Raw genomic sequence first — 14630 nt, 5'->3', positions numbered from 1 at the left:
GCCTGAAGATTGGTTCAGGGGGTTCTCAACAGTAAAAAGGTTGAGAAAGGCTGCTCTATCATGTGTTCCCCCCTACACACACACACACACATTAATTACGTCTTTTCTAAATTGGCAAGCCCCAGACTCTTCCAGCTTTTTCTCATAGATCCTTGCTCTGACCACCTCACTTGTGCTTTCCTTCCTCTCATCATAAACTGATTACAGTAGATAGCCCACCAGGCACCAGGACAGAGGACAGACAATCCAGCAGATTTCAGTTTTCAGCTCTCAACAGGAGCAGCTCAGCATTCAGAGTCCAGAGGCATTGTGATGAGGATGGAAAGTTCCTGCCAGTTCCCAGCACATATATTGGCAGGAGCAGGTGTGTGGATTCAGCATGTTACTTCCCCAGTCCAGCTAGACTGTATGGCGGATTCATGTTACAGACCCTCTGGAGTTGGCCCTGGGAAGGCTGTGCCTCCTCCTGCTTGTGCCCAGATTCAAAATATTGCTTCAGTTTCCTGCCCTCCAAACATGTCTCTGCATTTACTTTTTAAAAACTTTTTCTCGTTTATTTTTTTTAATGAGCAGGTTGCAGATGGAGTTTCCACATTTATTATTGTTGTTCTTATTGAACATGAAAATGCCTCTTTCTGAGTCAGGCCATTGGTCTATCGAGATCTTCTCTACTCTGCCTGGCAGCAGATCTCCAAAGTCTCTAGTAGAGGTCTTTCACGTCAGGGGTAGAAAGAAAATCATAGGAAAATCATAGAAAATCATAGAATCATAGAGTTGGAAGGGGCCATACAGGCCATCTAGTCCAACCCCCTGCTCTACACAGGATCAGCCCAAAGCATCCTAAAGCATCCAAGAAAAGTGTGTATCCAACCTTTGCTTGAAGACTGCCAGTGATGGGGAGCTCACCACCTCCTTAGGCAGCCTATTCCACTGCTGAACTACTCTGACTGTGAAAAACTTTTTCCTGATATCTAGCCTATATCGTTGTACTTGAAGTTTAAACCCATTACTGCGTGCCCTCTCCATTGCAGCCAGCAGAAACAGCATCCTGTCCTCCTCCAAGTGACAACCTTTCAAATACTTAAAGAGGGCTATCATGTCCCCTCTCAACCTCCTTTTCTCCAGGCTGAACATTCCCAAGTCCCTCAACCTATCTTCATAGGGCTTGGTCCCTTGGCCCCAGATCATCCTCATCGCTCTCCTCTGTACCCTTTCAATTTTATCTACATCCTTCTTGAAGTGAGGCCTCCAGAACTGCACACAGGTGTGGCATTTGCTGCCAGGGGCTCATGGGAATTGTAGTCCATGGACATCTGGAGGACCACAGGTTGACTACCCCTGTTTCACATCACCTACAACCTGCTCCTTTTTGACTGGACATACCAGAGACTGAATTTAGGACCTTCTGGCCACAGTGCAGATGCTCCACCACAGAGCCACGGATCGTTCATGTCATCAGCTAACTAATCCTTTTACCTCTAAACGCCAGAGGCTGAACCAGGGACATCCTGCAAAGCAAAGCAGATGTCCTACCTCAGCCTCTCCACTAAGCAACTCAGCTTGTTCACTTGTTTGTCCTCTCGTATTTTGACCAGGCAGAGAAAGAATTCCAGAGACACTGCGCTTTTTGAGCAGTCAGAAATATTTTGTGCTTACAAAAATGCAAGACGCATCTGCTGTAGAGGCAATGTGTTTTGTTTGCATGAGGATCACTGGTATTCAGTTTCTATAGCAAATGCAATATAATTTCTGGAAAAAAATTACAAAACTTCTTTCCTTGCCAACCTCCCTTTGGTCTCTTTTTGTTGCTTGCACTGGTATTCGGTGAATAATTTCAGTTAGCATTTGGGAATGATGTGTTATCCCACAACTCATACCATTCTATTTTCAGTACTTTAGGGATATGTGCAGTTCTTTGGAGATATGTGGCGGGATCTCACAAAAGAATTCTGGTAATGGCAGAGTGCAGAGTTTTTACAAATCCCTCCTCATGGCCTCCAGTTCCCTCCTCAAGCTGTTTCTGGGGGTCTCCCAAGAACAGCACGGGGGGAGGTATTTGGGGCTTCATAAGAAGGGGAAAGGTAAGCAACTCTCACTGCATCAAATCTCTTCCGACAGCAGCCATGTACCATGGGTTTTCATCTATCACTCAAGAGACAGCCTTGTCCCTTCCCTTGGAGGCCTGAGCATCTGATCCCAGCAGGAGCAGACCCAGAGATGGTCACCAGCCCTTTCGCCACAGGGCACTTTTTTCCATCAGAGTAATCTCTTCCAAGATCCTTTCTTGCATGGGTCGCTAAATGTTTTAACCCAGAGCGGGAAAGCATCTGGGATGGAAAGAGCATTTTGGTCATAAAAACAACCCCCTCCTCGCCCTCTGCTGTACCCGCATTCTATTCTATTAGCCATCTGAATTATATCTGATGCTGGAGTTACATTTTAGGAACAGGATACAGCCACAGAAACTTGAGGAAGTGCTCCATTTGTAACAAATGCCAATTTACCTTTAACTATTGTTCAGTATGGTTATTGTGATTGTCCCAGCAAACCCAGATCTAAAGCCAGCTGGACTTCCTTTCCTCAGACGGTAATAGATTCAGAAGATAGCTGTGTCACTCTCGAGTAGAACAGCTAGATCCAAGTCTATGGAACTTTGTCCCACCAACACAGGGGTGTGACTGTGTCTGGCTACCTCGGTCAACTTGAGCGGTTGCACTTTAATTAAAATTTGAGCACTGGCTGCTCTAATATATGTGTTGGCTGGCTAATACATTCCTAAAAACTTGCTATACTTGTTATTGCCCTGGAGCCCAAACATCCACAAATAAAGTCCCTAAAAATCTAGAACTGTATCCAGAAAGTCCTGTCCCAGCTTTTAATCACTTGGCTGTAACATAAATTTGTGGTTAAGAAATCAGATCTAGGAAATGCCTCCACTCTCAAGGGGCAGACCATACTGTATTTGCTGGGTGGAAGGGGAGTGAAATGCTTTTGTTGTTTTGTCTCAAAACATTATTTCACCGCTGTTCATTTTTCCCATTATAGACATACACACAAACCCGACTAAAACTGAGACTACCCTAACTCTCTCATATATCAAAGTCAAAACCATCTCACACCCATTGCCCCATAAAGTCTAGTGCCACCCATCAAATAAAGAGTGGAAGGAGAAAAACATGAAAGGTAGCATAAGCAGGTACACAGCAGTTTGGCCAGACTGTGTTCTTGTAGACACATAGCTTTCTTTCCGTTTCATTGCTATGATCATAATGCGCCATGTACCAATTCCTAGAGCTATGACACAGATGACTAGAGAAAGCTAATTGCTGATATATCTTTGGATTGGGATTGATGGGCAATTTTCAATCTGTCTTTATGTAGCAAAGTAAATACACTCAAAATGAATATTATACCTAGGACTAGAGTTTAAGCCCGCTGTAAGAAAAATAGAGCAGGTGTTAGCGGGCAGGGCCGTAAGGCGGGCCCAGGAATAGCCTGGCCGTGTCTGTGACACAGTGAGGCTGTTCCTGGGGCCGGGAGAAGGAAGGCGGCCACCCGCCCATCCGGCCGCGACCTGGGGCCTTCTCCCGGCCCCAGGAAAAGCCTCACCGCATCTGCGACATGGCGAGGCTGTTCTCAGGGCCGGGAGAAGGCCCCCACCCACCCGCCCGCAACCTGGGGCCTTGTCCCGGCCCCAGGACCAGCCTTGCTGCGTCTGCGACCCAGGGCGGGAAAGGGGTAGGGAGACCACGTCTTTGACACGGCATCCCTGCTCCTTTCCCGAGGGCGAGGGGAAGCCGGCCGGCGGACTTACCGTTGGGGAAGGCAACCCTCTGCCTCAGTACTATCCAAGGGTGGATTTCATTTGCTTTAGTCTGAATGCTGGGAAGGATATGGGCTGCTACATTTGCACCTGCCTTGACCTTGCTCACTACATCTTGCTGGAGGGGACAGCCAGTCTCTGCAGATAGATGCTCAGATGTCATTTGTAGCAGAGGTTTGTATTATCAGATCCGGGTTGGGAGACTCCTGAGGATTTGGGGGAGGAACCTGGGGAGGTCAGGGACCTCAGTGAGGTATGCAATGCCATATAGAGTCTACCCTCCAAAGCAGCCATTTTCTCCAGGGGTAACTGATCGCTGCAGTCTGGAGATGAGCTGTGATTCCAGGGGATGCCCAGGTCCCACCTGGAGGCTGGCATGCTCTTCTTCTTCTTCTTCTTCTTCTTCTTCTTCTTCTTCTTCTTCTTCTTCTTCTTCTTCTTCTTCTTCTTCTTCTTCTTCCTCTTCCTCTTCCTCTTCCTCTTCCTCTTCCTCTTCTTCTTCTTCTTTCTCATGCCCTGTTTAGCCTTAGACTATAGACCAGGCCCTTGGTACACTAGGCCTAACCATCAGAACATGTAAGACATGTCTGATGATTACACGGACACCAGAGACTGACCTTTCAGTCCTGCTCCTGCCTGGGTGTGCCCAACAGCAAAGAGCAGAGGCCGAATTTGGCAAATCTCTACAGCATACCTCTTGCCTTGGAAACCCCTGGGGGGGGGGGGCTGCCATGAGTCAGCTGTAACATGACAGCAAAATAAGAATGCCTCAAGGCCTTCTGCCCCATCAAACCACACACAATATGAAAGAGCAGAATCAGAAAGGAATGTGTGTCCTTTGGAGCAAAAAAATCAAACTAGATTTCAAATACACAATATGCCATCTCCATTAGAGGTCTGGGAAACTATGACTTCTGGAAAGTTATCTGAGAAATTCAGTCCTCTTCTGCCATCCTGGAAAAGAAAGTAACTTGATGACAGGTGTCTTTTCTATTAAGCCTGTAGAGCCCCTGATGTCTTCTCTGGAAGAGCTGCCCACAGCTCTGTTAGAGCTGTCCACAGAGCAGTTCTCTCAGAGCACAAGCAGTTCTCTCAGAGCTCTCCACCTCACAGGGTGTCTGTTCTGGGACAGGAAGGGAAAGATGTTTGCAAGCTGCTTTGAGACTCCTTCAGGTAGTGAAAAGTGGAGTGTAAAAAATCAACTTCTCTCTTCTTCTTCTCATCCATCAATTCATTTGGTTGTCCAAGGTCCTTGTAAAATGGATAGCCTTTTTCATGCCAAGACATTACATAGAACAGCCACCAGAGGGACCCAAAACAATAGAAAATTGCCAAGAAGAAGTAAACAATGGCATTTGCTAGTACCTGCTGGAAGCTAATGCACCTGTTTTTGTGTCATGTTTTTCAGATTTCCCTGCTGTACTTCCTACTGCTGGATTCTCTCCTGTGCCCATGCCAGGGTGTCCACAGCCTCTGCCCTGGCCGTTATTTAATTCCTTGTTCCGTTGACTTTCATGTGTCTTCCTTTGGGCAGAATGCTGGTGATATCGAGGAATGGACAGTGTATGTGTGTGGGGGGGGGGTCTAAATATGTTCTGGGACATATCAGTGATTTCCCTGGCAGCGCTGGCATTGGGGAGGAACCGTGGCTGTGGGACAGTCATTCCTTTGCATGCAGAAGGCTCTGGCTTCAATCCCTGGCATCCCCCTGCCCGTCAGAGCAGAATGTCCTCCTGGCCTTGAGAGACCAAGTGATCTGTCTCTGCACGGCTGGCCATATATTTGCAGCACAGACAAAGGCCGTGGGCAGGCATCACACTGCACTTGGGCATGGAGGAAGGGGGGATGAGCCTGCTGAGTGGCTAGCATCAGCTGTCTAATTGCTGGCCGCGTTTGTGTCTCCTTTGCTCTGAGGTACTTCAGGCCAGAGCCACCCCCCACCCCCCAGGTGCTCCTGTCCTTCCATGCTCTCAGCTTGAGGGTCAGAGCTCAGTGCTGGGCAGAACATTTGGCAGAGAGGAAGAAGATTTGCTCTTCACCCAAAAGCTTTCCCTCTCCTCCTCCGACTTGGGCTCCGTTTTTCCAATTGCAAGTAGATTTGGGTCCCTGCTGGGGAGAAAAGTGGGGAATAAATGAATAAAAACCTTAGCTTTGGTACAAAAAGAAAACAAACTCTAATTGCTTTGCTTCTCACATTGAATTTCCCCGTGGTTGGGAATGAGCGCAGTGCTGTGCTACCGTGAGAAGAGAAAAACAGCTTGAACGTTCCTCACGCCTAAGAAAGACGACGGTTGAATGCTATGAGGTTGATTAAGAACAACAGGACTTGCTTGTGAATAAGCTCTGGCTGCACGGCTGCAATTCTAAGCATACTTCCCTTCAACTCCTGTTGGAATCAATACTTCTGATTAAACGGGGCCCTGTTCAGGCTGTTTGGGGCTTCATTATGCACTTAATGCCTGCTGATTTCAAAGGGCTTTGTGGCACGGAATGTACTTTAGATGGTGCCCCCGGATTGTCCCTCTGTCGGTGCTGTTAAGCCTATGTGTGCAAGGCAGAGAATAAAAGCTGTGGGCAGGGCTGTTGTGCAACACCATCTTTGTCAAATTGTGATCCTTTGAGCTGACAACTAGCAATTCCATGGCACTGAGCATAGCATTTTTTTCTGTGGAAGCTTGAACAGCTTTGGTGCCTACCTCCATCTGGTTCACCAGCTGTGGCCTTTCCTGGTCATGGATAACTTGGCCACTGTGGTTCTTGCTCCTAAAGCCCCGCTGTGATTCTTGCTCTTAAAGCCCAAAAGAGTCTGTTCTGATGTGAACCTGCTCAACAGTACAGAAAAACAGCAGCGGGGGGTAAATTTAACAGGGGGGTCCTGAAAATTGTGCTGCTTCCATATGCCTTCTAGATGGGCAAGACCAAGGGGGCCTCCTTGAAAAGGGGGCTCCCCAGCCTCAGAGACCCCGTTGAAAAAGTGGATCTGTCTCCTGCAGCAGACGCCAAGCATCCAGTGCTGAGGGCACTTGAAACACAACCTCTGAGGAAGACCTTAACTTAGAGAAGGGGGTTCATGGGGAGGAAGGGGTCCCAGCAGAATTCCACTCACTGGTTTCCAACTTGTCTGCCAAGTATATCTGTTGGACCCCTGCAGCCTTGAAACCTGCACAGCTTCATCTTAGGACCTTCCATTTGCAGAGGAGAAAGTGAGCTCAAGCAGACTTCCCTTGGTCGTGGGCATTATTCCCATGGGCATAATTAGCAACAATTATAGCTTAGCCAGAGAACCGGAGCCTCATGCCTGCCTGCACTGGAGATTCCACACTGAATTGTAGCATTACATCATTTATCCTTTAATGCAAATGTAGGTTCTGCTGGAAATTCAATTCACCACTTAGGACAGCTATAAGCCATGTCTCTTTCAGTGCCTTCTATGGATTTTGTTCCATACTCCTAGCTCATTTTCCAGATCCTAGTGCATTTAGGGGGATATTGCAAGAGCCATTATGCATTGGAGGGCAGTAAATGGCAAATTAGTAGCATAATTTCAGTTTTGCTACGCTGATTCCGTCTCAAACAGTTCCAGCGGTACCGGTGGCATTTAAAGACTATGTAGCAAAATCAGCAATAGGATTTTAAATAAACTGACCTACCTTGAGTATAGATGTAAAGATACCCGAGGTCAGAAGTGTGCCAAACCTACTGCATTCTCAAGCATCTATCAAGCAACTATACTTGCTTTGGGGCTGAAATCTGCCATATGGATTAGAAATGTTTGCCCTGGTCTGTTTAACAGGGCACATTTATGAGGAAGATTTTGTACCCAGAATCAGTTGGAACAGACCTCTATGTTTTGCCTGAATGTAAGAATCTGGAACAATCAGATTGTCCGAGTGCTGTATCCATAGAGACGACTCGATTCCAGTTAGCTTCCATCTTCATCCATATCCCATTTTGCAGGGAACATCTCAAACTGGGAGGTGTGCACGCTGCCAGTTCTCAGCCCTGCCACCCATGCCAGGGTCTAGGCACAGGCCTCTCTGGGCACTTAGGCCTTCCTCCTTGTGCCCCTGCAGTCTAAGGCAACGTGGTGGGGGCAAGAGAGAGGGCACTGCCTGTGGAAGCATCAGGACACTGGCATTCACTCCCAAGGAAAGGCCACCTCACTCCACCAGCACTCTCCCTCTCGCCATACCCTGAACATGGCCCTTTATAGGAGGACCTTTGCCGATGGTGCAATTGAGTAATAGCTATACATGGCTTTGGTAGCTGGTTCTGTTGTTTCAATCATGCAGGTAAAGATGCTGTTGAAAAAGAAATTACGGACCCTCTTATGACTTAATGTGTCTTTATTGTAGCCACTGCTTTAGTGTAGCCACCTCCACCGAGGAACCATTTCTTGTAAGGAAAGGAAAGATAGGAATGGCTTTGGTAAGTCAATGAATAAATGTTGGGGAAAAGTGCTGTCGACTCACAGCAGACTTGCGGCAACCCTGTGGGGCTCCCAAGGCAAAACCCAAACAAAGGTGGTTATGACATGGCCTACCTCTGGGCAGCCACTCTGAGTCTGGACTTCCAAGGCAGTCCTACTCAGGGCCAGCCAGGTCCTGCATAGCAGCCAAGATCTGACAAGATCCAGGTCTGGCCAAGTCAATGCATCCTACTGTTTGCTTGCTTCTTTGTTTGTTTGTTTGTTGGGTCCATTTCCAGGTGTAAACTGCACGGAGCTTTTATTCCAATCCTAGATCAATTCAGTCCCTGCCATCTACACAGAATGTGATTTCCATTTGGATTCTGGGTGATTTAAATTTTCCTTCTGCAGCAAGAAGGATTGTTCCAGAGTGACCCTACCTTTATTGTGCGATATCTTAGAGTGCTTTTAACCCTCAATATTTTTCAAATCTGGATTGGGAAAGCAAACTCTGTGGTAGACAACCTCTGATAGGCCACACCAGCTCATGTGACAAGCTTGCCTTAAAGGAGAAGCCCCTAATTTCCCTCAACTTCTGTCGGTCCTGGATTTTTTCTCCCTTCTCTGCCTTTTTCGATCCTCACCCCCCCCCCCTCCAAGAAAAGAAAGAGGCTCCCTGCTTGGCCCCTCTCCCCCTCCCCCTTCAAGAAAAGAAAGAGACTTCACTCTCCCCCCCCCCTTTCTGAACTACCCTAACCACGTACAGAACACATTCCTGTTTCAATTGGGGGAGGGGGGGGAGAGGAAGACCGGAGTTCAAAGTGATCTGGATTCAACAGGATTGACAATGGAATAAACAAAGTGCAGACTCTGCCCTTGATAAATATATGCTGTTCTCTATACCTGGAAATGTCTATGGCAACCAAGGGCCAGTCACAATCTCTCAGTTGCACCTACCTCATAGGGTCGTTGTGAGGTTCAAATGGAGGGGAGGAGAACAACAGAAGCTGCTTTGGGTCCCCATTAGGTGAAAGGTGAGGTACAAATGACTTAAATAAATTCATTCCTTATTCAAAGATTAAAAAGGCGTTCAAAACAAGTAATTCTACTCAAGAGTAGTGCTACAATCAATAAATTAGAATGTTACTCAGTTTTTAAAAATCTAATATTTCCCCAGGTGAGAAGATGAAAGGGGGGGAGCCCAATTCTCTCCCCCCCCCCCCGTGCTGTTTTACAGGCCTTTTATAATGTGTGCCGTTTTACAGGCCCTTTATAACGTTGGCAGGCTTGACCACTGACAGATCCTGGGCTAGTGTGAATATCGAGTGGCTGCAAACAATGAGTAGCGTGCTCCTCTTCTTGGCAAGGACTGTAATAGCGTTTGCCTCAAGATAACCTCGAGGTGAGTGATGTCCAACTCCCAATCATCCATGCCAGTAGTCTCAAAAGGCTCGAATTTTGGGGTGGACAGCATTGCAGATTTCGTTAGTGGACGTGTAGGAGGCAGATAGTTTTGACTAATCACCCGGCCCTTTTGGCTTAAGGCACCGCAGTGGTTTCAGCTATTGCTGGGCCAGGTCTCTCTCTGGGATGGCACCTCAGCCCATCAAATCTGCTCTAGCTGGGCCCGGTCTCTCTCTGGGATGGCACCTCAGCCAATCAGATTCGCTCTAGCTGGGCCCGGTCTCTCTCTAGGATGGCACCTCATCCAATCAGATCTGCACTGGCTGGGCCCATTCTCCCCATGGGAGGGCACTTCACCATTCAGATTCAGTCTGGCTGGTCCAGGTCTCTCTCTCTCTGGGTTGGCACCTCAGCCAAAGACAGCAGTTCCCTGTGGATGGTGGAACAAGAATGGCGATCCCATCCTCTTTGCCAACGTTAAGTCTGCAGCTTCAGTAGACTACAAGGTCTTCGAAAACACGGCTCTTGATTGAATCCAAGCACCAACCAAACACTGAAGAGGAAACACAGGAATGGATGAAATTATACACAGGTTGGCTAAACCCCATAAGAACCTGACTGGTCCTCAAAGGGCCCAGTTCATTGGTCCATAAGTCTCCAGTTGGTTGCTTAACAATGCTTTATTTGCATCGAGGCCCATGTTAGCAGAACTTGGATTGCATATGTAACATCTCTGGGCTTTGTGATAAATATTGCTGCATTACAAACTAAGTAACACGAGGAATGTCTTTGCTTTTGCAGCAGTCACATCTTGCCAAGCCATGAATGTTGCTGTCACTTGAAACCCCCCACATGAGACAGTGTAAACCCAGCAACCCCATCTTTACCCATTTCTGATGAGTGTCTGGAGAACTGGGGGAGGGGAATTAGGGTTGCTCCACTGATGGGGAGGCTTGTCAGATACAGGTGGGGAACTCCTGGAGATTTGGGGATAGATCAGGGGAGGGCAGGGACCTCATTGGGACACAATGGCAGAGAGAGAGCCCACCCTCCAGGGCATCCATTTTCTCCAGGGGAACGGACTTTGTCATCCTGGTAAAGTGGATGTGTGATCGGGTGTAGGAGATGTCGGGCCTGCATTTGCAAGAAAGATGGGGGAAAGATTGTAAAAGGGCTCAGACAAGCCAGCCTGGACTTGGGGACCACTCTGGCTCCCCCTCCCCTACCTGTCAATCAGTTGGCAGCATTGCAGCCTCTTCTCAGCCTGTGCTGACATGGTCCGGGAGCCCACCCCACTGATGGCTCTTGGTGGCTACAGAGAAGGATGAGGCAGCTTCCGATCTCCCTCCCTTCCGGCAGGCTACCAGCCTCCTGGCAGTGGCTGGGGTTCTCTCAGAATTACCACTGAGTACCAGGCAGTGGAGATCAGTTTGCCTGGGGCAAAAGGCCTCTTTGGGAGGTGGACTCCATGGCTTTACACCCCACTGAAATCCATTTCCATCCTGAAATCCCACCACCATCTGGCTCCACCCCTCAAATCTCTGGGTATTTCACAATCCACAGCAGACCACTCTATGCCTTGCTCCCTCAAGAAACCACAGATGTAAACCAATCCACCCGTAAATAGCTGAATAAAGAGTTTCCAAACCTGCCCATCTGGAGATTTTGAGTCATATGACATTGAATTTGCTCCATGATTGACGAGATCCGCTGTTATAAAGGATGAGGTTTCTGATTTGTTGTATACAGACACCTGTCCTTGATAAATATACCTGGAAATCTCTATGGCAATCAAGGGCCAGTCACAATCCACCTACCTCATAGGGTCGTTGTGAGGATCAAATGGAGGGGAAGAGAACAACAGAAGCTGCTTTGAGTCCCCATTAGGTGAAAGGTGAGGTACAAATGACTTAAATCAATTCATTCCCTATTCAAAGATTAAAAAGAAAAATTACAGACCCATCTCAACTAACCTGACTATGGAAATCAGGTCAGAGGGCTGCCCAGCCCCTTTCTTGAGTCACAATGCAGCCAAGCCCCCTCCCCGACCTCACAATAACCCCCGCCCACCAGGCCATCAGAGCTCCCCTATAAAAAGGCCACCCTTTCGGCCTCCCCTCTGCCCAGGGTTTAAGATGATAGTGCAGGCTGAGAGCTGGCTGCCCAAATTGGAGCCGAGAAGGAATTTTTTCCTGAGATCCGGCCCACGTTGGCCTGGACTCAGGTTTTTCGCCTTCTCTGCACTGTCCTCATTGGTCAGGGGCCCCGAATTGAGGGCAACTAGCCAATGACTTAAAAGGTGGGCCTAAAACAAATCTAAAACTAGTCCAATAAAATGACATAAATTTAAGCATATTCCAGTGGTCTTGTGTCTTTCTTACTGTGTGGTGCTGTCTATTTTCTTATGTGTTGAGGATTGGGGTGGGTTTGGGGAAGAAGGCATGGGTTGGGAAGGGAAGGGGAGGGGAGGGGAGGGTCCTCCGCAGGGAATAGGACCACGGAGTCAACCCTCTAAAACAGCCATTTTCTAAAGGAGAACAGACCTCGGTCGTCTGGATATGAGTTGTAACAGCAGAATTTCTTCAGGTACCACCAAAGAGAAGAAACAACTGTATGGCAGTCCAATAAAGTTCTGGTTATTATAAAATTTTCAAAACCATTTCCTGTGTGTTTATTGTCTCAGACCAAATCAATGTCAACCCGAAAACAGTTTTTTTTTCTCTCATTTTCAGAAATTAGGGGGCCTTCATCAGTGGCTCACTCCCAACCCTCTGAATATTGACAGATTAATAATCCATAGTGGAATTCTAACATTGAATGTTTGTACCCCCATTGTAAACATACCTCAGTCTCTGTGTTGTATCTAAATATCCTTTCACCGCAGCGGAATTTTCTACATAGTGAAACAATACTATATCAGTAAATACATCATACAAATTAAATGGGCTTATCAAATATACACCCCAAAACAATATGATCATAATGAACTTAAGGAATCAATAGGCCACTGGCTCACGTTTGCTGTGGAGATCTCATTTTTGAAATCAGGGGCCCACTCCCAACCCCCTGAATAATGAAATAATGACTAATTAACCATCCATACTGGAATTCTAACCACCTTTAATCCCTTGCAGTTCTTCACAAACATGAAAATTATCCAAATCGCCAGTGTTCCAAGGTCAGGGAGACAATGGGCAGGCAGCTGGAGCCATTCAGTCACAGCCCAAAAAACCTGGCCAATGACTCAGGTTGACTGAAGGAAAATTGTGCATTCCTTTGTAGATCTGTTGAGGGCCAAACAGCCAGGGATAGGTTGACCTTTAGAACTTCCCCTACTACCTTCTTTTTAGAGCCAGTCCGTCTGGTCTGCAGCAGCAGAGAGAAGGACCAAAGATTGGCTGAGGAAAAACTGCAAACTCCTTTGCAGGCCCAGGCCAGACTCCAGAAAAGCAGCAGCAGCAAGAACCACTGGAGATGCAGCCTTGCACTTCCATGAATTCAAATTTGGACTTTCTCTTCCCCTCTGTTACTGGGCATTGTTTCCTAGGACTGGCTGTGTTCTCAGTGTCCTTTCAGAAGGACCCTGAAGATTCTGGTTCTATTATCGTTGCTATGTTCAGAGCCCTGGTGATTTAGTGCAATGTCTATTTGTGAAGTTCCGTGGTTTGTGATAAATCTTTTTCTCCCCACTGGTCAATCATCACGTGGTGAAAACTCCCAATCTTCTTCCAGCACCATTTTGTTTCATTTGATCACCCCCCCCCTCGAAGTCAAAATGCTTAAAAAAAAACACTCACATAATGCAAAACTACAACAACCCAAAGAAGATAATACTAAAACTTGGGCTGTTTTATCACGCCATTTCCCCCACACACGTACACACAGACTGTCCCAGATCTCACTGAAACCAAGTACGAAGTGGAATCCTAAAGGAAAAAAGAGAAAGCTGGAAAGGTGCTGCTATTTTGTCATATTGGAATGCATTATGTGGTTGATCATTTTGCAAGGGTAGATGACAGAAGTGATCCTCAAGGGCGGGGGGGGGGGGGGAGCAAGGGTGGGGAATGTCTGACTGGAATCAGCCCAAGTTTTCCCACTTCCAGATGGCCTAGGCTGGTAGCTGTGTTGGTCTGAAGCAGCAGAACAAAGAGTCCAGTAGGGCCTTTAAGACCAACAGAATTTTATTCAAGGGCTGTGATTTTGTGTGCATGCCCACTTCATCAGATACGGTAAAAGAGAATATCCTCAGAGAGAGAGAGAGAGAGTCTGTGTTTGTGTGTGTGTCTGTGATTGTGATTGTGTGTAGGAAGAATTAATTGCCAGGAAAGGCTAGCTAGAGTCAAGATGCATAAATAATGGTGCGATCACATGAACTCAAAAGTTTATCCCTGGAATAGAACTGCGTAGGTCTTAAACCTGAAACTCGACTCAAACTGCCATTCACACCTTTTCAGCCTCACAGGGTTGTTGTGTGGATCAAATGGAGGAGAGGAGAACAACAGAAGCCATTTTAGCTTCTTAATTTGCCTGGATATTATTAGCTGCAAAAGCTGCACCCCTCAGTCAGTCTGGCCTCCAGAAGGAATAGAAGGCCCAGAGATTTATTTTATTTTTATTTGTTTATTCAATTGTTATGCCAACCCTCCGTGATGGCCTTGGGTTCAGCTACTGTGAAGGATGTTTGTGGATCGATGGCTCTTTTTTTTACAATGCCATGGAATTGTTCTTTGTGTGTAGACACCTCCTCTTGATAAATATTCTCTCTGACCTAGAAGCTCTCTAGATGTCCTTAGGCCATTCACACTCTCTCAACTTCACAGGATTGTTGTGAGGATTGAATGGAGGAGAGGAGAACAACAGAAGCCATTTAAGGTCCCCATTGGAGGAAAGGTGGAGCACAAAAGAATCACGTCAATTAATTCATGTTTTGATATTTTTAAAAATTAGCAAGGATCTCAAACCTGGACATGGGCCAGAGGGCTGCCTAGCCCATTT

The 14630-nt window shown here is 47.1% G+C and overlaps 1 long non-coding RNA gene across 2 annotated transcripts; it reads right to left on the bottom strand.

Moving 5' to 3' along the window:
* Nucleotides 1–9281: 9281 nt before the first annotated feature.
* LOC143828801 (uncharacterized) lies at nucleotides 9282–12536 on the bottom strand. 2 transcript variants are annotated; one of them, XR_013227883.1, is made up of 3 exons: nucleotides 12480–12536; nucleotides 11453–11562; nucleotides 9282–10188 (listed from the first exon to the last, which is right to left on the bottom strand). It is a non-coding gene; the product is annotated as an uncharacterized LOC143828801 (long non-coding RNA). The 2 variants fall into 2 exon arrangements; XR_013227882.1 differs by lacking the exon at nucleotides 12480–12536 and having other exon boundaries at nucleotides 11453–11615.
* Nucleotides 12537–14630: the final 2094 nt, after the last annotated feature.

Source organism: Paroedura picta, chromosome 2 (genome assembly GCF_049243985.1).
Source record: "Paroedura picta isolate Pp20150507F chromosome 2, Ppicta_v3.0, whole genome shotgun sequence".
In the NCBI taxonomy this organism is placed as follows: Eukaryota; Metazoa; Chordata; class Lepidosauria; order Squamata; family Gekkonidae; genus Paroedura; species Paroedura picta.
The sequence above is the reverse complement of the archived record's forward strand: the minus strand, read 5'-3'. Positions and strand labels throughout refer to the sequence as shown.